We start from the raw sequence: 22,615 nt of genomic DNA on the forward strand, positions 1-22,615 counted from the left end.
TTAACACTATCTAGAAGCATATTCTTCTTGTAGTAAATTTTCCAATGTGGCATCTTTACTAATAGACCCAATTATCTTTAATTCCTCTGTAAAAGAAGGTTTCTCTTACTACATCTATACACTCTATTGAACTTTGCATGCAACTTCTTTTCCTAAACATGCAGGTATATGCGTAATCTAGGCGTGTTTTTCCCATGTATCTTATTACTGTAATATATTCTGGCTTGATACACTATAATAAAAACTTGGGAACAAAAATGTTTCCAAAAGTGTTCAACATTTGTTATATAACTTTTGTTGTTGTTGTTTGTTTGTTTTTGTTTTTGGTGTGGTAAAAATGAATAGAAGCTGAATTTCATATTTTACGATATGGATTATGTTTTGAAAACAAGTCCTTACTATCCATAAATATGAAATATTAATGTTATTTAACATTCAAAGCATAATTAGGCACAGTTCTAAATTGGAGTTAAAATTGAAATTTATTAAGAGATAAAGTGGCAAATATATAAGTTAAAGATAAAATTATATCTGGTAATTAAAGTGTTTCTTGTGATAATCTCTTTGGAATAGCTGCTAAATGTTTTAGTATACTTAAAAATCTACTAATACATGGAGTTGGCAAATATAGATGACATAGTCATATTCTGAAAAACATATTAGTGTTAGAGACTACTGAAATGAATTTTTTTAAATTTGTTAAGAAAAAGGACATACACAACTGATCATCAACTGATAGATGCTGTTTCTCTCCATCCATTTCTCCCCACCCAAACCTGGATAATTTCAAAGCAAATACCTAGATATCTTATTTAATAAGCAAACATTTGATTATTTAATTTCTAAAAGTTAAAGACACTTTTTTTTAATGCAAAAGCCCAATATATGATCATCCTTAAAAAGTAACTCTCTACCCAGTGTTCAGAGTTCCCTGTTTCATATTTGCTTAAATCAAGATTCAAATAAGACTAAAATAACATTCTTAAGTTGCAATTTTCTGACGCTCTCATCTACTTTAATCTATAGCTTCTTCAAAGAAGAAGCCCTTGCATTGCTTCTTCAGCCCCTTGCATTGCTGTAAATTGTCAGATCTAGTGATAGATGTGAATCCGGTTCAGATGTTTGGCAAGGATATCTTATAAGGAACACAGAACGTGTGGTTATATCTCAAGTCTTGTTAGCAGCTATTGCCAATCATTGCCTAGATTCCATGTAAAAGCATGATACTCTATTTTATCTTCTTTAGAGTATATCTAAAGAGAAAAGCTTGTACTCACCAACTATTTGTTTAACCTAAAGTATAGTTTGTACAGGAAAGGAAAATACATTCCTGATGATTTCTGAGATTACATTTTTCCTTGTCAATTCTGACTCTAATTTTTTCCATAAAATAATCTATCTCCCACCTATTCTGTGCCTTTCTCATCCCACAGCATCCTATTCTGATTACCGTGTAATAAACTTTACTGAAGATTTTGGGACACCAGGCTATGAGGGGGGAAGGTGGGACAGTGAAATCATATTGTAGCACAGGACTCCATAGAAAACAGGATGTTGAATTAACAGTCATCCTTGTCTTTAAAGGATTTTGCTTACTTATGTAGCAAGAATCATCATGGGAGTAGGCCTTTTACACTGTCACTTCATTCCTACCAGTTCCTTGACCCTCACTAATTTCCCAGGCATGTCTTTGAGGTAGATTTTTATACACACAGGTGATTCATTAGAGTAGTTTGATAGAGACAATTTTCACCTATGCTTTAACTAATATTGTGTTTCCTTCTGGGTAGACTTCTATAATATGAAAGATGCAATGGCCCCATAGAATATATATTACTGAATAAAATTCTTTGATGGGTTCAGCAATCAAATTACAAGAATTTCATTTACCAAAAATAGACTCTTAACTAGGTCTTAAAAGGATAAATTGGACATAGGGACATAACAGAAAGTCAAATTTCTCAGTTACTGAAATCTGTACTTTTCAATTAAAACATTTGAATGCCAGAACTCTCTGAGAACTTCAGAACAGTGGTTTAGAGCATAAGTCACCTGTGCCATTTTAACTCTGAGTAAATTACTAAACCTCTCTAAGACCAAGTTTCCTATGGAAGATGTGGTTGAGGATAGTTGGTCCATAGTTCTGTGAGCTGTCCCTGTTCTATGTAATACAAAAGTTATTTAAGATTTTTAGTCAGTTAAAAAATTATTCAAATATTAATGTATTCAATAATCTCATTCTCCAGAGAACAACACTTACAAAGTCCAGCAGTCAGACTTGTGAACACAATATATTTATCCCTTTAATGAGTTAAAGGTTTCTGAAAGTATAAACCCGTTCTTGTTACATGCTGATAGTTGTTGAATACCCTGGGATTCTTTTTGATTGCCTACTTTTATCTTTTCCCCTCTTTTTTCTGTTAGATAACAAAGATTCAGCTGGGTATATTTTAAAGATCTAATTGGCTTTATTAAACAATTACTGAATGGGGCAGCATCCCACCTAGCAAGTAGAGGGAGGGTCCAGGGAGATACACAAAATGAAAAGTTTTCATAGAAAAAGTGTGAGGCAAGAAGGTTATTAGCAAAAAAAAAAAAAAAAAAAAAAAAAAAAAGAATTATTTCAGGTAAGCCCACTTTCTAGGGGAAAACACAGTCTTTTTCTTTGTTTTTTTTTTATTATTTTTATTTTTTTTATCATGCATATTACTCTTCCTTTGAGGGATGGAGAGGACCCAGGTGGCAGACTGATTGGCACTGACCAGTATTCCTGACTGGTGAAAACTACATTTCTGGGGGAGGTTGAAGCTGAAATTAGAATAGGTATCAAGCCATGCTATAGGAACTTAGTCTAAGTGACACCATTTTGGGCCTGTGGTTTTCTTCATAACAATTCTTCACTTTTGAGCAGACTCTGAGCTTAACTGACAGATGTTATCAAGCTTGAAGGCATTGGCTTCTCTCTAACCTATCTCACTGAAGTTCCTACAACTTTGTTTGCTCCTCTGTGAGGCATCAATAGGCCATGACATTTTTACTTAAAGTCTGTGATATTCATAGGTCACATTTTCCAGTTGACATTTTTTAAGTTGATAATTTTTGTTGTTGTTGTTCCTTAGATGTTCCAGTCTCAGGGGGATAATTTGCTTGGTGGTTAGTAGCTGCAAACATACATTTAAAGTTTTTTGAGAGAATATAATGGACCAGGGAGATTATTATGATTACTATAAGCAGGATAATTCCCCAAATTTAGAATATACCTTGGAACCATGGTCCCCAAGACCCAAACCAATCAAAGTCAAATAAGTCAAAGAAAATGCCCATGGAAAGGCATACCTTTTTGAAGTCAAGCAGCTTGTCCTTATTTTGAGTTTTAGCTTCCTCAAAATTGTCAACCTAGACATGGCAGCTGATGTTGTTCAAAGGACAGACACCTCCTTGATCACCTAAAAGATAATCAAGAGCTCTTCTGTTATCAAGGACAACTATGGCTGGAGAGTTTAAAGACGTTTGTTGGGCTACTATTACTTTGGCAGATTTTTTAATGATTTCAAGAAGTAGGGAGACATTTTTGATTGTAGCCTCATTTATATTTATCCCTAATTGGGGAAATATAGACCTGCCAAAAGGAGTGAATCCTGAGTCACAAAAGCCTCCTGAGAAGTCCTATTTAACTCAACAATGTAAATTTAGGAGAAACAACTAATGAGATGTCTTATTTTGCTTGTGAAAAATTAGGGGCACATAATTTTCTCTTTGCCTGAAATCAAAGACGTTATTCCCTGCCTTACCAATGGCCTGAGAGATACAGATGAGGGTGTTATCTTTCTAGGCCAATACCAGAGGAGAGGAGAGGAGAGGAGAGGAGAGGAGAGGAGAGGAGAGGAGAGGAGAGGAGAGGAAAGGAAAGGAAAGGAAAGGAAAGGAAAGGAAAGGAAAGGAAAGGAAAGGAAAAGAGGAAGAAGGGGGTTTATGTTCAGTTAATGTATTAAGTCTTAATCTGGAACCCTGGCAGGAAGCCATCTACCTCAATGTCAGCTACTTCTCTTCCTTGTCAATTTGATTTAGAGGTCTCTACCATCTTTTAGTTTTGCAGCAGTGTCAGTGGTCAGAGGCACTTGTTAAGGTCCCTTTCAGTGGGGCTCAAGGGTTGTCTTCCTCTGATGACATTTTAGACCAGCCACCTGGTCTAAAGAGGGTGACTAACAGGTTCTTTTAAATTAGGATCTAGCAAACCTTCTTTATGGATGACATCCTATGGATGACAGGCTTGAGCATAAAACATTAGAGATTTACAGTAGCTGATCATACTAGCATGAAACAACAAGGGATCAGCAAAAGGCTGTATACTGATAGAATTTCAAGTTGATAAAGCTTTTGGTAAGGCTTCTAGGATTAGGCCAGTGAAGTGGATGCCTTAATCACTGGAGATAGTGGAAAGTACACATAAATGGGAAACACATTTAAGTTTTTTGTTTTTTTGCTTTTCCCGTGAGGGCATCAGACTTGGAACAAGGAAAGACTTTAATCCATCTAAAAAATGCATATACAATAATAAGAACATATTGATAACCCATACTAGGTAGCAATTTAGTGAAGTCTAGTTGCAGGTGTTTTGTTGAATTTACAACCAATATTTCTCCGTATGAAATTTTCTCATTCAGAAGCAAACTGTTGCCATGTCAGAGGACATTAAAATGGCAAAAGTCTGGCAATGAGGGGCCATTTTTGCAGGAGAATGGACTTCATCTACATGTACCACAATCCTATAAATATAAAAAAGGCTTAGTATTATTTATTTGACAGTGCTTCCATGTAAATTACATATGAAATGCCCAATTTGTTTAACAAATCTTTTGGAATATTCCAAGTTAAAAAGGCATTTAAAAAAAATAATTTGATTTTGGGGGCACCTGGGTGGCTCAGTTGATTTAGCATCTGACTACAGCTCAGGTCATGATCTCACAGTCCATGAGTTCAAGACACCTGTCAGGCTCTGTGCTGACAGCTCAGAGCCTGGAGCCTGCATCAGATTCTGTGTCTCCCTCTCTCTCTGCCCTCCCCTGCTCATGCTCTGTCTCTTTCTCTTTCTCTCAAAAATAAATAAACACTAATAAAACTAAGAAAATTAAATTAAATTTAAAAATAATTTGATTTTGGAAGTTTGTCAAAAATACCAAAAAAGGGCTTTTAAATAAAGCACTTATCCTAAATAGGATCACAGATAATTATGAAACTTAATATTTAAAAGGTAAAAAATCTTCTACAATAATTTTACTAAAACCAGACTAAAAGTCCAAGAAAACTTTCCTTTTAAAAAAGACAAAACCAAATTTTAACTTTGCACCAGCTTTTGATATTAAATCTATTTTAAAAATAATTTTTTTAATCTTAGCCAGCTTGACCATATATTAATTTTCTAAAGGTTTGCTTATAATTATTTTTTTATATTCTGATGTTGTCCTTTGTCTTTTTATCCTTAAAATAACCTCTATTTAGGACAAAATTACTTTTTTTCCACATCAACAAAAAAATGCATCTTAATTTTTCATTTATTTTATTATTTATTTATTTATGCTGAAAATGTATCCTTTCCTGGCATACAGAGATGTTTCCCCTATTTTTAGTAGTTTTAATTACAAATATTAATTAGAACTTTAACCCTTAGAAAGCTTAATTTCTAGTCAAAACTAAGAATAAGCAATTGTGAAGGGTCACATCAGCATTTTTTAAATTTTCAAATTTATGAATATATGTTAAAATTTCTAGAAGCATGTCTCTTAAAGTTTTCAAATGTAGCATTAACATTTCCAAATATCTTCTAGTTTCTCTGTAACAAGCCAAAAGTAGAAAAACCTATGTTTATTAATTAATATTTTAGTATTTTGTCTTATTTGGAAATTAGATATTTATATTGTTATGGAACCAGGCTGGAACACTGGCAGAAAAACCAGGCAAAATTTGGAGATCTTGGTGGATTGGAGATTTATTTAACACCAGCAGGCTCAGAGGAGACCGTTTCTCCAAAAATCTGAGCGCCGAATGCAAGTGGGAAGTGTAATTTATAGTTGTCAGCTTCCATATCTGTGGTGGGTTTTCTCATGTGCAGCAAACAGGGCAAGAAGAACCGGGAAGAGGGGTCTCTAAGCTAGAGACCAGAGCTTGTTTTAGTCCCCTCGGCCATCTTTGGCGCAGTACTTTATTCATTTCTCCAACATTCCCCCCTTTGAAGCCTTTAAAAAAAACTTGCCAAATACTTGCCATCAGACAGGCCTACAATACCTGTATAATTGGGCATATTCCTCTTCATGAGGTCCCCCAAATATCCTGAGGTTCCTGCACCTGCCTGGAAGTGACCTTCATTACTCATCTGGTGAGGCTTCTGGGAAATCTGTAAGCAATGTATCAGGCCAACATTTCCAAGGGGCTTTATGGCTCCATGTTTCATAAAGCCAACCTTAGTTCCTTAAAGCTATCTGGTGATATCTGAGTCTATGAATGTCACTCTGAAATATGACATTCCAGTCAAAGCCTTGGTAAAATAACCAGTATTTCCAATGGTGAACTATTACAGAATGAACAGATTCTTATTGAACTTATGCAAACAATTGTAATTGCCATGAAACAAAGAATACTCACCGAGAGTTTTTGAATTTTAGGAAGTTATGTAGAGAGAAAAGATAAATGCTTCAGTTTTCTTTTTTTTTTTTTTTTAATTTTTTTTCAACGTTTTTATTTATTTTTGGGACAGAGAGAGACAGAGCATGAACGGGGGAGGGGCAGAGAGAGAGGGAGACACAGAATTGGAAACAGGCTCCAGGCTCTGAGCCATCAGCCCAGAGCCTGACGCGGGGCTCGAACTCACGGACCGCGAGATCGTGACCTGGCTGAAGTCGGACACTTAACCGACTGTGCCACCCAGGCGCCCCAATGCTTCAGTTTTCAAATGAATGCTTTATGACATTTCTGTATATCATAGATATCTTAAAAGAAACTTTCCTTATTCTGAAAGAGGAAACATTAGAGAACCAGCAATATTTTCAACAAGAATCATAAAACTATAATCTTCTTCAGTTCATTTAATCCCATGTTCCTAATTCTTGTTCAATTTGAATGCAGCTTTTTAGTTCTGGAAATTCTTACCCATTTTAGTATCAACCTTAAAGATGTTGAATACCTGTATTTGTCCCCAAAGTCCTTTTTATAAATCTCCTTGAAGAAGAAACACGTTTTGTGAGAGAATAAGAACAATTATAAATGACAAAATCTCAGAAATAGACATTGTTAAAGATCTGATGAGAGTTCATTATGATGCAATCGACAAAGAAATTCAGTTATTTCTGTGACACATAACACTTCAAGTAATCAGAATATTAAGTGATGACATTATACCAAAACACTAAAACTTTAGGAATTGCATATATATATGGGCAGTTACAGCATTTACCTGTGCAATACAACCTAAGGTTTACCATTGTATGACAGTGCTTTTCCAAGTAACTTAGCACCCAAAATAAAAGGGCCTAATTGGCCAAAAAGACTTAATTTACCATTTAAATCCTGGGAAGTTTGTTAAAACCTTAGGAAGTTATAAGTACATCCTGAATAGGATTACAGATCATTACAAATCTTAAAACTTTATTTATTCAACCAAGGTGACAATAAAAGATCCTAAAGGTGAATGTATAGCATTATATAGTTGTTACCAAAACCTATCTCCTTTAACATAATCAAAGACCTGATAAAGATGAAACCTAAAACTTTGGTTTTCCCGGAAGACAAACCTTTGTTTGCATTGTCTTATCAAGAGCAGATCAACAGTCCAAGAAAACTTTGTCATTTGAACAGAGAGAAAAGCAGAATTTCAACCTTATACCAGTGTACTTTTAAACTTCCATTCATCTCAACCTCAGTACATCCTGAGCACACATAAAATTCCTTTCCAAAGATTTCCCTTCATGAACCTTCTACAACTTTCCGTTGCCTTCAAACTTTGTCCCAAAGCCATTTCTCTCCAAATAACCAGTCTCATATAGGACAAAATTATTTTCTTCTACCATCAACAAAAACAAATTTCCATCCCTTATATCTTTCTTACATACTTCCTACTTTCCTATATACAGGGTTGCTTTCCGTATTTCCATCAGTCTTAAATACACTTAGCAGAATTTTAACTCTTAGGAAACCTTAGTCTCCAATTGAGGACTTAGTAACCAACTGAGAGGTGTTTACACCAGAATTTTTTTAGATGGTAAATTCATGAACCAATTAAGTACAAAGCATGTTTTCCAATAGGTCCAAATAGCCTTCATTTCTCTTCAGTAAGAAGTTAAAAACACAAACCTATGTTCAGTAATCAAAGCTTTAGCAATTCATTCTATTTAGAAAAGACCTAGTTGTCCAAGGGGGGTGTACTTTACTCCTTGACCTTGAGGATGGGAGGAGGAGCCAATGGTGCCTCAGGCACTGAGGAGGGTATAGGAACCAGCTATGTAGACCACACCTACGCTGATGCAGAAACAGCAGGGGGAGGGGAAGGCAGAGGAGGAAAACCTAATTTAAAACCTTAACTCAGAGGAGCAGCCACCATGTTTTTCCACCAAAGTGGAATATCCACATCAGGCCAAAGAAGACCAGGAATTTCCCTGAAACAAATGGAGTTTCAGCAACCGCTTGGGAACATTCTTTAAAGTCCCCATCCCGAGGCAGACTAACCACAGTTGGCCCCAATTATAGCTATTAACCTGGGAAAGGAGGGAGAATCCTTCACATTATTAAGCAGAGGAACAGGGAGAGAGAGTCAGTGTCCCCTTCAGTCTGATTCTCTCTTGGCCAGACCAATAAGGTCCCCTTCTCAGTGTTCCTCCTGATATCGGCTGGGTTTTGAGGGCCCCTTCCGATTCTGACATTCATTCTTCCAGTGTCCCTTCTCTTTGCACTATGCACATTGGTCCTTTGCTAAGAGGGCTCTGGGCTTCCCCCATTTTTGTGGTTGGGGTCTTCCCGTCTTTGCAGTGTCTGTTTCTTTTAGTGCTGCTGCAAGAAGGGTGGCCTTCTTTAGTCTTCTGTTCACTTCTCTTTCGGCTGCGGCTTCTCTGTTCATAAAAACTTTATTGGCGACCACTATCAGCTGAGTGATAATCATCCCGGCAAAGCCCTCCAACTTCTGGAGTTTGCTTCTGATATCTAGGGCAGCCTGTGCCACAGAGGAGGTATTTACCACTTGTTGACTTTCTGGTGTATACACGGTATGCTTCACATAGTCTTTCATAGTAGTCTCCGGGAGTTTTGTTTTCTATGCTCTAATAAAACTACTTTTTTGTACTGAATTTAAGGTTATTGGTCTAGATAGCTAAAGTTTCCTTTAATATTTGTGGAGGAGACAATTAAGATTTGTATTTGGGGACACCTGGGTGGCTCAGTAGGTTAAGCGTCCAACTGTGGCTCAGGTCATGATCTCACGGTTCATGAGTTTGAGCCCCTTATCGGGCTGTCTGCTGTCAGAGCCAGCTTCTGATCTTCTGTCCCCCTCTCTCTCTGCCCTTCCCCACTCACGCTTGTGTGTGTTGTCTCTGTCAAAATAAATCAACATTAAAAAAAATTTTTTAAAGATTTGTATTTGTCCTTGGCAAGTCAAGTTCTAAATGGCTTTAGCCCTTGTTTTTTCTTGATAAAAATTACCTCTCTGAAATTTGCATTTTAAAGAGATGGACTAATTTCCTGGAAAAGACCAGGCAGCACACTGAACATTTACAGTTCAATAGCATAGGAAAAAAAAAAATGCAACCACTTTCTAGAATGACTTACTCTCTCAAGGCCAGGATTTTTACAATATTTATACATATTTTGAGATAAATAGGTTGTGGGATGGGCAAAAAAGATTGGTGACCTTTGAATTGCTTCTGTAATCACTTCTGATCCTGCCAAGACTAAATTCATAAAATAAGAACAGCTTTTTTTTTAAATTCCTTAAAGAATTGGGTTGCTGTGTAATGATATTAAAAGACTGACACACCCATCCACCTATGAAAATGTCTTCTTTTCCTCTGGGTACTTTGAGCTTAGCTGAGAAGGCCTAAAAGTTTTATATCAGGTTCTGAATATCAGTTTCCAATTTGGCCAAGTTTCTGATTATACAGTTAAGTCTTTTCGAATATCTTCTCAGGTTTTAGCTAGGACAAACAGTAAATATTTCTGGCAATATCAAACAACTTCATGCACCCAAGAGGAATCCTCAAAAAAGGTGTAAAAGATACAATTTTTCGATATCTGGAATTACTCCCATAGATAGCCAAAAAAAGAACTGACAATCTGAATGTCCCAGGCAGGCAGAAACTCAAACCATTTCTTAAGATGTAAAATGAAAAAAGTACAAAGAAAATACTTAGGCCTGGGAGGGAAAGAATAAAAACCTAATAGGTCTAAATTTGGACCAGAAGGGATAACATGAATTTTTTTTTTAAGGTTTTATTGTAATCACCCAGTTCTCAGATCAGCAAATTCATTCCATAACCCTCATCACCTATTCACCCCTCCCCCCCCAGGACCCTCCAGTCTGGTAACCATCAGTTTGTTCTCTATAGTTAAGTCTGTTTTTTTGTTTGTCTCTCTCTCTCTCTTTTTTCCCTTTGCTCACTTGTTTCATACATTCCACATATGAGTGAAATCATATGGTATTTGTCTTTCTCTGACTTATTTCACATAGCATAATATATTCTAGCTCCATCCATGTCCTTGCAGATGGCAAGATTTCGTTCTTTTTTGTGGCTGAATAATATTCATTATGGATGTATGTGTGTGGATATATATACATATATATGTATCATGTATATATTTATATATAAGATACATATATATTTGATATATATATATATCTCACTTATTCTTTATCCATTCATCATCTATTGATGGACACTTGGGTTATTTCCATATCTTGGCTATTGTAAATAAGGCTGCAATGAACATAGGGATGCATGTATCCCTTTGAATTAGTGTTCTTGTATTCTTTGGGTAAATACCCAGTAGTGTGATTGCTGGATCAAAAGATAGGTCCATTTTTACCTTTTTGAGGGACCTCTATACCATTTTCCACAGTGGCTACACCAGTTTACATTCCCACCATCAGTGAAAGGGTTCCTTTTCCTCCACATCCTTGCCAACACCTGTTGTTTTTTGTGTTGTCGATTTTAGCCATTCAGATAGGTGTAAGGCAATATTTCATTGTACCTTTGATTTGCATTTCCCTAATGATAACTGATCGTGAGCATCTTTTCATGTATCTGTATGTCTTCTTTGGAGAAATGTCTGTTCATGTCTTCTGCCCATTTTTCAATTGGATTATTTGTTCTTTGGGTAGTGAGTTGTATAAATTCTTCATATATTTGGGATACTAACCCTTTATCAGATACGTCTTTTGCAAATATCTTCTCCTTTTCTATAGGTTGCCTTTGAGTTTTGTTGATTGTTTTCTTTGCTGTGCAGAAGCTTTTTATTTTGATGTAGTCCCAATAGTTTATTTTTGCTTTTGTTTCCCTTGTCTTAGGGGAATTATTTAGAAAAAAAAGCTGATCTGGACGATGTCAGTGAAATTACTGCCTGTGTCTCTTCTAGGATTTTTATGATTTCAGGTCTCACATTTAGGTCTTTAATCTATTTTGAATTTTTTAATGTTTATTTATTTTTGAGAGACAGAGAACATGAGAGGGGGAAGAGCAGAGAGAGAGGGAGACAACAGAATCTGAGGCAGGCTCCAGGCTCTGAGCTGTCAGGCACAGAGCCCAATGCAGGGCTCGAACTCATGAACCATGAGATCATGACCTGAGCCGAAGTGGGATGCTCAACCGACTGAGCCACCCAGGTGCCTGGTCTTTAATCTATTTTGAGCTTATTTTTGAATATGGTAAGAGAAATTGACCCAGTTTCATTCTTTTACATGTTGCTGTCCAGTTTTCCCAACACCATTTGTTGAAGTGACTGTCTTTTTCACACTGGATATTCTTCCAGCTTTGTCAATGATTATTTGATCATTTAGTTGTGAGATTCTTTCTGGGTTTGCTGTTGTATGCATCTGTGTGTCTATTTTTGTGCCAGTAGCATACTATTTTGATTACTGCAGCTTTGTAATATAACTTGAAGTCTAGAAATATAATGCCTCCAACTTTTCTTTTTCAAAATTGCTTTGGCTATGTAAGGACTTTTGTGGTTCTATACAAATTTTAGGATTGTTCTAGTTTTGTGAAAAATGCTGCTGATATTTTGATAGGGATTGCATTAAATCCATAGATTACTTTGGGTAGTATAGACATTTTAACAATATTTGTTCTTCCAACCCATGGGCATGGAGTGTCTTTCCATTTCTTTGTCATCTTCAATTTTTTTCATTAATGTTTTTTGTTTGTTTGTTTGTTTTATTTACTTTGAACCAGTGAAAGTGTGGGAGGGGCAGAGAGAGAGGGAGATAGAGAATCCCAAGCAGGCTGTGTTCTGTCAGCGTGGAGCCCACATGGGGCTCAATCTCACGAACCATGAGATTGTGACCTGAGCCCAAATCAAGAGTTGGATGTTTTACTGATTGAGCCACCCAGGTGCCCCATCAGTGTTTTATAGTTTTCAGAGTACAGGTCTTTTACCTCTTTGGTTAGGTTTGTTCTTAGGTATATTATTATTTTTGGTACAATTGTAAATGAGATTATTTTCTTAATTTTTCTGCCGCTTCATTATTGGTGTATAGAAATGCAACAGATTTCTGTACATTGATTTTGTTTCCTGTGACTTCACTGAACTAATTTATTAGTTCTAGCAGTTTTTTGGAGGAGTCTTTTAGGTTTTCTGTATAGAATATTATGTTACCTGCAGTGAAAGTTTTACTTTTTCCTTACAATTTGGATGCTTTTTGTTTCTTTTTGTTGTCTGATTGCTGTCTCTAGGACTTCTAGTACTATGTTGAATAAAAGTGATGACAGTGGACATCCTTGTCTTGTTCTTGACCTTAAGGGAAAAGCACTGACTTTTCCCCCTTTGAAGGTGATGTTAGCTGTGGATTTTTCATATAGACGTTTATTATGTTATCTTCCTTCTAAACCTACTTTGTTGGGGGTTTTTGTAATGAATGGATGTTGTACTTTGCCACATGTTTTTTCTGATGCTATTATAATGATTATATCAACAAGACAAAGGATAAAAACCATATAATACATCATGTTGATTGACTTGTGAATATTGAAACACCCTTGCATTCCAGGAATAAACCCTACTTCATCGTGGTGTATAATTTTTTTAATGTATTGTTAGATTCAGCTTGCTAGTATTTTGTTGAGGATTTTTGCGAGATATATTGGCCTGTAGTTTTCTTTTTGTGTGTGTCCTTATCTGGTTTTGGTATCAGAGTAATGCTGGTCTCATAAAATGAGTTAGGAAGCTTTTTTTAATCTTCTATTTTTTTTTTTTAATACTTTGAGAAAAGAATAGGTAAAAGGCTTCTGTAAATGTTTGGTAGAATTTGCCTGTGAAGCTGTCTGGTCCTGGATCTTTGTTGGAAGCATTTTGATCACTGATTCAATTTCATTTTTAGTAATTGGTCTGTTCAAATTACTGTCTCCTACTCTTACAACTAAAAGAGCTAGAGAAAGAACACACAAAACCCCAAACCAATAGAAGAAAGAAAATAATAAAGATTAGAGCATAAATGAACCAAATAGAAACTAAAAAATAGAAGAGATCAATGAAACCTGGATCTGGTTCTTTGAAAAGATCAACAAAATAGATAAACCTCTAGCAAGACTTATCATGGAAAAAAAAAAAAAAAGAGGGAGGACTCAGACCAAACCAGAAATTAAAGAGGGGAAATAACAACCTATACCACAGAAATACAAAGTATTATAAAAGTATGTTATCAAAAATTATATGCCAAAAAATTGGACATCCTAGAGAAATGGACAAATGCCTATAAGCATATAACCTACCAAAACTGAATCCAGAAGAAATAGAAAATTTGAACAGACCAAAATTTTCCTAATTTTTCCTAAGAAAAATTAACTTATACTTTTTATGGTTTCTGCTTTATTCACAGAAAATTTATCAGTGTGGTATAAAACATGTTTACTAATAGGTGCAAATATTTTTGATTCCTCTGTAAAAGTGAATAAGCCTATGTTCAGTGATTAATGTGTCAGTATTTTACTTGGAAATAATTTTGATACTTAATGAATTTAACTTAACTCATCACTTAGCAAAACTTTAAAGTTTAAGGTTATCAAAAAGATTTAGGGAAATGATCTTAAAATGTCACCTAAACTTTTTTATTTAATTTATGCCTATTCAGTTTGCTTCTTAATTATGTTTAGATTTGGAACATTAGACAAATCAGCTCTATTCTAATTTTTTTTTTCCTCTGAAAAATTTTGCAACAGAGTGTGAACCTGTTTGAATAGTAAGCCTAGGCAGAATAAAAAAGTCTATGTATTATAGTCAGTGTTGATAAGTCTAAGATATGTTTATTATAATCAATGAGCAAACTGAAATTACCTTTAATACTAAAACTTTTCCCAGGTCTGGTGAAATTGACAAGCAGTTCCTTTAGTTTCTATTATATTTCTGAGATTTTTCTAAAAAATTCTTAAGTTATAAGCACTTATATTTAGGCCAATTAAACAGAGCTCTTTACAAATGTTAGTAGTACCATCCAGAGGTAGAAAATATCACATTCTATAATAGAAACACATAAACATATAATCAGAAACCTTATTGTTTAAAAATGTTTAGCCATGAGATGAGTATGATAATGCAAAACTCACAGGGGGCCCTCATTCTAAGGTAGATATGGGAGTGCCTGTAAGGTCATTAACTTGATAGACTTCTGTTTATGCTCATGTAAGGCAATTTAGAGAGAGGAATAGGATGAGTATTGAACTAAAAGAGGATAGAGGGAAGTAGTAAGAATTGTCTGAGTCTTACAGTCTTTTGCATTACTTTTTGCATCTTTTTATTCTTTTATGTTTTTTGCTATGAAATTTTCAGTGAAGCTATTTTTGGAATTTTGAAGGTTTTACTTTTAAGTACACTTTTTAAATGATCTTATCTAATTGGAACATTCCTCATAGTGGCCATTGTAATTTTATTGTTTTAAATAAAATTTTGCCATTTCTGTAGATATTCACACATTCTGGGACCATAGTTTTTAGAAATAAGCAGGTGTGCTAGAAGGTGGTGTGCTTGACTGTTTAGAAAAGGATGCCAAGTCTTTGGGTTTCTCAGAGCCAAGCTGTTATCTAAAAGGGATATGCAGGTGGGTTGGGAATCGTGCATGTTTTACAGTGTACCTTGTTGCACAGAAACGTTCTTAAAGTCAATGGCTTACCTAGTATCTAACCCACTGTGTAACCAACTTATACTAATGTGGTAGTCTTTGTATTAGGTAGTGTGCACACTAACATCTCTTAAATGTTCAACCCATGCCCACCAATTTTTGCAGGTTTTTGGTGTACAAGATTCCCTTTAGCAATTAGTTTTTATCTCATGTGCACATTAACAGGAACCAATAGTTACCAAGGAAACAAAACTGTGGACACCAGCAGGAAGCAAAAAGGATTGAACTAGCAGACCTCAGAGAATGGGGACTCTGGACTAATTCCAAATGTAACTGCCACCAGCAGTTCTTAATGTGGAATCTGAGGATAGAACCCAGGGCCAGGTTTCAGAAGTTACTGTGAACTTGCCAATAGAAGTTCCTATACACATCAACAGCATTTCCCAATGTGGACTAAACCAGCAGACTCCATTAATGGAGACTGTGGACTGTAACTGGGAAAGGATTCCAAACTGAAATTGCAGACTGAAATAAGAGCTAAGGACTAGCGTTCTGTTAGTGATCCTCCTGTCGGTCTACACTGCAAAGGAAATTAGATTGGGAGCTAGATGCAAAAAGAACAGAGATCAAACTCAGAGGAATCACCAATGGCCCTCAGAAATGGTGAAAAAGACAACGAAGTCAAAAGTGTTGGTGAGGCATTTGGCTTCTGTTTCTTATCTCAGAACGTTGTCAGAAGTTTATGTCAGTTGTCAATACTGCCACAAAATTTGTTATAAAACAAAATTCAACTGAGTAAATTTGGAGATCTAACTGGCTTTACTCAATGTTTCATGAATTAGGCAAATGGAAAGGAGTTCCATAAGCTGCAGGAAAGGAAAGTTTTTTAAAGGCAGAGAGGGAATGGCAGGAGAAGAAAAAAAAAAAAAAAAACGTTGTTTAGGCAAGATCACCCGCTTGAAGGGAACAGAAATGGTCTAATAGCAGATTACTTCTAGTGTTGACCAAAATTAGTTTGGATGGTTAAAGTTTATATTCTTGGAGGTGCTAAAACTGCAATTAGGTTAGGTATTAAGACTGGGTTTACTGACATGGGTCCTTAACATAAGTGGTTCTATTTGGGGCCTGTGGTTTTCTTTTTAACAACAGGTTTGCCTTATTTTCCTCATACTTAACTATCACTAAAAGTTACCTAAATACCAGTAGTGGATTAATGATGTCATTTGCTCTTCCCTGTTAAAAAAGGTATTATTGCCCCATTTTTTCACTGTCTATTTGGTGCTTAGAAAAACTTAAGAAACTTGCTCAACATCACAAAAGATCTAGAATCTGGGATATCAGGAAGATATGGCAGAGTAGTAAGTTCCTAAATTCACCTGGTCCCATGGACACACCAATATAACAGCTACATATGTTATATGGTATAACAAACCTTCCATAGTTAATCATAAAGCGGAGGCCACATGGAATAGTGTAGAAGGAAGACACATAATTGGGAACCAAACCCCCCAATGAGACCAATCACAAATGGGAGAGACATCACAGATAGAAGAATGGGGGGATCAGCACTGAGAAGATGAGTCCCTCATAACATTTGGCTTTGAAAACCAGCAGGGCTTAACTTAGTGAGCTTTTGCTATCAGCAGAGCTTAATTCCAGGCACTTTTAAAATCAGTAGACATAGTTCTGGGAGAGCTAGAGGGTGATAAGATACTGAGTCCCTGTCCTTAAAGAACCAGCATGGTAAATAACCAATGGGAGTAAAAACATAGAAGCACAGTTAAAAAACAAACAGACAACAAACCAAAAAACTGTTATATATTATGAAGGAGAGTTATTTATTAATCTCAGAACACGTACTGAAGGGACAGGGATCTTCAGGAGAATTATCCAAGAACAAAAGTGCCAGAAGATACCACTTATCTTCCTCCTTGCAAGACTAGATAGCTGGACACTTGCCAGAATCAATGTAAACACATCCCACCTCTCTTGTTAGCACCATGTGCCAAGTGCCCACATTCCCCTGCAGATTCACCCTATGCAACTCACCTGTGTCAACAGGGCATCCCTCCAAAGCAGCTCCTGCCCCAACACACCCTGTAAGCAGCCTCACCAAAGGCTGTTGCCATTGCAAAGTGATTCTTTCCCTGGCATGAGGAGAAGAAAAAAACATATATACCCGTAAACTCACAGTTCCTGCACCTGAGTCTTTTAGCTGGCTGTGCAGGGATAGTGCTTTGCCTTTTGGTTCACCTGCAGCCCTGGCAGACATACTGGATGCAGACATTGGGTTTGACTGACAACCTTGCCCACCATTGAAAGCCTCTCAGGGGCTCCACAGGGAGAGAATTTTGCAGTTTGGTGCATGTGCACCTGTGGCAGACAGAGAGCAGACAGCAAACCTGCCTGCTGACATGCCCTACCTAAAAGCCTGTAGCATCCTCAGACAGACTTTTCAACAGCACAGCAACCAAATACTGATTATTGCATCCACAGTGGGAAAACTGGGTCATTACAGCTGACTTGACTGAATGCAAATGCAGCTCAGCCACGACAGGAGAGTACACACGCAGCCCACATAGGAGACACCCCTGAAATGCCTAGTTCTGGTGACCAGGAGACATTGTGCTACAGGGCATCACAGGACTTCTTCATAAGGCCACTACTTCCAAGACCAAGAGACATAGCTGACCATCCTAATACATTGAAACAAACACAGAGAGTGAGACAAAATGAGCAGAGGGATATATCACAAAAGACCAAGACAGAAGCACAGCAAACAAGCTAAATGAAATAGAGATAAGCAATATGCCTAATAGAGAATTCTAAGTAATGATAATAAAGAAACTCACTGGACTTGAAAAAAGAGTAGAGAATCTCATTGAGACCATCAAAAAAAAAACAACAAACAAACCAGAAATATAAAAAAAGAACCAGGTAGAGATGAAGAACTCAATAACTGAAATTTTAAAAATACACTAGAGGGAATCAATAGAAGATTAGAAGATACAGAAAAATGAATCAGTGATCTGGAAAACAAGGTAAGGGAAAGCAAGCTAAACAGCAAAAAGAAAAATTAAAAATGAGAATAGGTTGAGGAAACTCAGCAACTTCAAGTCTAATAACATTTGCATTATAGGGATATCAGAAGGAGAATAAAGAAGGGGATAAAAATTATTTGAGAAAATAATAGCTGAAAACTTTCCTAATCTGGGAAAGAGACATTCAGATCCAGGAACACAAAGAATGACTACCATCACCAAGGAGGTCCACACCGAGGCAAAATATTAAAATGACAAGAAAATAGTGATAAACAGATAATTTTAAAAGCAGCAAGAGAAAACAATTATATACAAGAGAACCTACATAAGACTATCAGCTGATTTTTCAGCAGAAATTTTGTAGGCCAGAAGAGTGTCATAATATATCCAAAGTGCTAAAAGAAAGAAACATGCAACCAATAATACTCTATCTAGCAAGGTTATCATTCAGTATGGAAGAAGAGATAAAGAGATTCCCAGACAAAAAAAGTTGAAGGAGTTCATCATCACTAACCCAATCTTCTAAGAAACATTAAAAGGAATTCTTTTAATGGAAAGAAAAAGCCATAACTAAAAAATGAAAGTTATGGAAGAAAAATATTCATAAGTAAATGCAAACATATAATAAAGGTAGTAGATTATTTATAAAACCAGAATGGAGATTAAAACACCAAAACAGTTAAATCAATTATATTTACAAAAATCAGTCAAGGGATTCACAAACAAAAGGATATAAAATATATCACATATATAAAAACTGGGGAGTCCATGATGTAAAAATTTAGTGCTTTTAGAATGAGTTCAACTTAGCTGACCATCAACTTAATATAGCCTACTATACATATAAGATGTTATATATGAACTTAATGGTAATCACAAATAATGAACTTATAATAAATACACAAAAAAGAGAAAGGAAACCAGGCATAACACAAAAGAAAGCCATCATACCCAAAGGGAAGAGAGCAAGAGAAGAAGAAAGGAACAGAGAAGGATGACAAAAACAACCATAAAACAAATTACAAAATGGCGGTAAGTACACACCTATCAATAATTACTTTAAATGCAAATGGACTAAATACTCCAATGAAAAGACACAGGGTCACTGAATAGATAGAAAATAAGACCCATCTATATGCTGTCTATAAGATACTTACTTCAGAAGTAAAGATACATGAAAATTGAAGGTCAAGGAATGGAAAAACATTTATCGTGAAAATGTAAATGTAAAAAAAAAAAACCTGGGGCAGTAACACTTCTCAAATAAAATAAACTTTAAAACAAAGACTAGCAAGAGACAAAGAAAGGCACTATATAAAGGAAAGAGGATAAAACAATTGTAAATATCTATGCACTCCACATGGAGGCACCTACATATATAAAGCAGCTATTAACAGACATAAAAGGAGAGATTGACAGCAATGCAGTAATAATAGGGGATTTTAACATTTCATTTACATCAGGGGATAGATCATCCAGAAAGATAGTCAAGAAGGAAAAAGTGATTTTGAGCAACAGATTAGACAAGATATATATAAATATATTCTATCTAAAAACAGAAGAAAACACATTCTATTCAAGTGCTCATGAACCATTCTCCATTATGATCACATGTTAGGCCACAAAAAAACATCTCAATGAATTCAAGAAGAAAGGAATTATTTCATGTATCTTTTCTGACTATAATGGTATGAAACTAGAAATCAATTACAAGAAAAATTATGGAAAGAACACAAACACACAGAGGCTAAACAACATGCTACTAAACAATGAATGGGCCTACCAAGATCAAAGAGGAAAAATAAACAGAAAAAAATGAAAATGAAAACACAATAGTCCAAAATCTTTTGATGCAGCAAAAGAAATTTGAAGACAAAAGTTTATGGCAATATAAGCTTACTTTCAACAAGAAAAATATGAAATAAACAACACCAATCTTATACCAGAAGGGCCTATAAAAGGAAGAACCCAAAGTGAATAGAAGGAATGGAATAATAAAGATTAGAGCAGAAATAAATGAAATAAAGATTAAACAATAGTAAAGATCAATGAAACAAAGATATGGCTCTTTGTAAAGATCAACAATATTGAAAAAAGAGAGAACTCAAATAAAATTAGAAATGAAAGAGAAATAACACCACAGCAATACAAAAAAAATCATAGGTAAATATTATAAAAAATTATATGCCAAACTGGAAAACCTAAAAGTAGTAGACAAATATCTAGAAAAATATAACCTTCCAAAATGGAATCAGGAAGAAATAGAAAATTTGAATTACTAGCAATGAACTTGGATCAGTAATCAAAAACTCTCAACCAAAAATCAGGATAAGATGGATTCATGGGTGAATTCTACCAAACATTTAAAGAGTTAACAACTATTTTTCTGAAAGTGTTCAAAAGAAAAAGAAGAGAAAGAGGGGGAAGGGGGAGAAGGGGGATGGTAGAGAGCGTTGAAGAGGGGGGAGGAGGGAGAAGAGGGGCAGAAGGAGGGGGGAGGAGGAAGAAGAAGGAGAAAAGGAAAAACTTCCAAATTCATTCCATGAAGCCAAAATTACTCTGATATCAAAACCAGAGAAAGACACTGGAAAAAAAAAAAGAAAACTACAGGCCAATATATATGATGAACATAGACATAACATCCTCAATAAAATATTAGCAAAACAAATTTGATAATACATTAAAAAATCATTCACCGCAATAAATTGGAATTTATTCCAGGGATAAAAGTGTTCACTATTTGCAAATCAACCAGTATAATACATCACATTAACAAGAGGAAGGATAAAACCATATGATTATCTCAATAGATGCAAAAAAAAAAAAATAATTGACAAAGTACAACATCCACTCATGATAAAAATCCTCAACAAAGTTGGTCTAGGGAGAACATACTTCAACATAATAAAGAATATATATGAAAAACCCTCAGATAATATCATATTCAATGGAGAAAAAACAAAAGCTTTTTTCCTAAGATTAAGAACAAGACAAGGATGTCCATCCACCACTTCTATTCAACATGGTACTGTAAGTCCTAGCTGCAGTAATCAGACAAGAAAAATAAAAAGCATACAAATTTATAGGGAAGAAGTAAAACTTTCACCATTTGCAGATGACATGATGCTATATATAGAACACCCTAAAGACTCTACCAAAAAACTACTAAAACTGATAAATAAATTCAGTAAATTTGCAGGATATAAAATTAATGTACAGAAATCTGTTGCATTTCTATACACTAATAACAAAGCAGCAGAAAGAGAAATTAAGAAAAAAGTCCCATTTGCAATCACACTAAACAGGATTAAATACTTAGGAATAAACTTAACCAAGGAGAAAGACCTATACTTTGAAAGCTATAAGACATTGATGAAGAAAACTGAAGATGACACAAATAAATGGAAAGAACTCATAGAAGAATTAGTATTGTTAAAGTGTCCATAATACCCAAAGCCATCTATAGATTCAATACAATCCTTGTCAAAATACCAATGGCATTTTTCACAGGACTAGAACAAATAATTTTTAAATTCGTATAGATCTACAAAAGACCCCAAACAGCCAAAGCAATCTTGAGGAAGAATAAAGCTGGAGGTATCACAATCCCAGATTTCAAGATATACTACAAAGCTGTGGTAACAAAACAGTATGGTACTGGTACAAAAATAGACACATGGATAAAGCAAAGAGAATAAAGCACCCAGAAATAAGCCCATGCTTATGTGGTTAATTAATCTACTACAAAGGACACAAGAGTATATAGTGGAAAAAAGTCTTCAATAAATGGTATTGGGAAAACTGGATAACTATATGCAACATTATGAAACTGGACCACTTATACTATACACAAAAATCAACTCAAATCAATTAAAAACCTAAATGTGAGACCTGAAACCATAAAACTCCTAGAAGAAAACATAGGCAATAATTTCCTTGACATCAGTTGTAGAAACACTTTTTTTAGATATGTCTCCTTAGGCAACGGCACTGAAGCCAAAAAAAAAAACTTTTGAGACTACACCAAAATAAAATGCTTTTGCACAGCGAAGGAAACCATAGTCAATAAAACTGGGACACCTGGGTGGCTCTGTGGGTTAAGCATTTGACTTTGCTCACACAGTTTGTGAGTTCGAGCCCCACATCAGGCTCTGTGCTGACAGCTTGGAGTCTGGAACCTGCTTCAAATTCTGTGTTTCCCTCTGTCTCTCTCTCTCGAGAATAAATAAACAGTAAACAAACAAAACAAAACAAAAAGGAGCCTACTGAA

The 22,615-nt window shown here is 35.4% G+C and overlaps 1 protein-coding gene and 2 long non-coding RNA genes across 6 annotated transcripts in view; 1 reads left to right on the plus strand and 2 right to left on the minus strand.

Annotated features, from left to right (window-relative positions):
* Positions 1-22,615, plus strand: part of SNCA (synuclein alpha) — a 159,121-nt gene that overhangs the window by 124,465 nt on the left and 12,041 nt on the right. The window lies entirely within an intron of this gene.
* The window catches only part of LOC125164590 (uncharacterized), a 266,111-nt gene that overhangs the window by 38,829 nt on the left and 204,667 nt on the right, over positions 1-22,615 (minus strand). The gene's annotated exons all lie outside the window — the stretch shown is intronic.
* LOC125164592 (uncharacterized) overlaps positions 3,082-22,615 on the minus strand; it is an 81,202-nt gene continuing 61,668 nt past the window's right edge. The window contains exons 2-4 of the long non-coding RNA XR_007151819.1: positions 6,283-6,391; positions 3,337-3,446; positions 3,082-3,161 (exon numbers count right to left, since the gene is read on the minus strand). This is a non-coding gene — a long non-coding RNA (uncharacterized LOC125164592). The remainder of the gene's footprint in view (positions 3,162-3,336; positions 3,447-6,282; positions 6,392-22,615) is intronic.

The sequence above is a fragment of the Prionailurus viverrinus genome, chromosome B1 (assembly GCF_022837055.1).
Source record: "Prionailurus viverrinus isolate Anna chromosome B1, UM_Priviv_1.0, whole genome shotgun sequence".
NCBI lineage: Eukaryota > Metazoa > Chordata > Mammalia > Carnivora > Felidae > Prionailurus > Prionailurus viverrinus.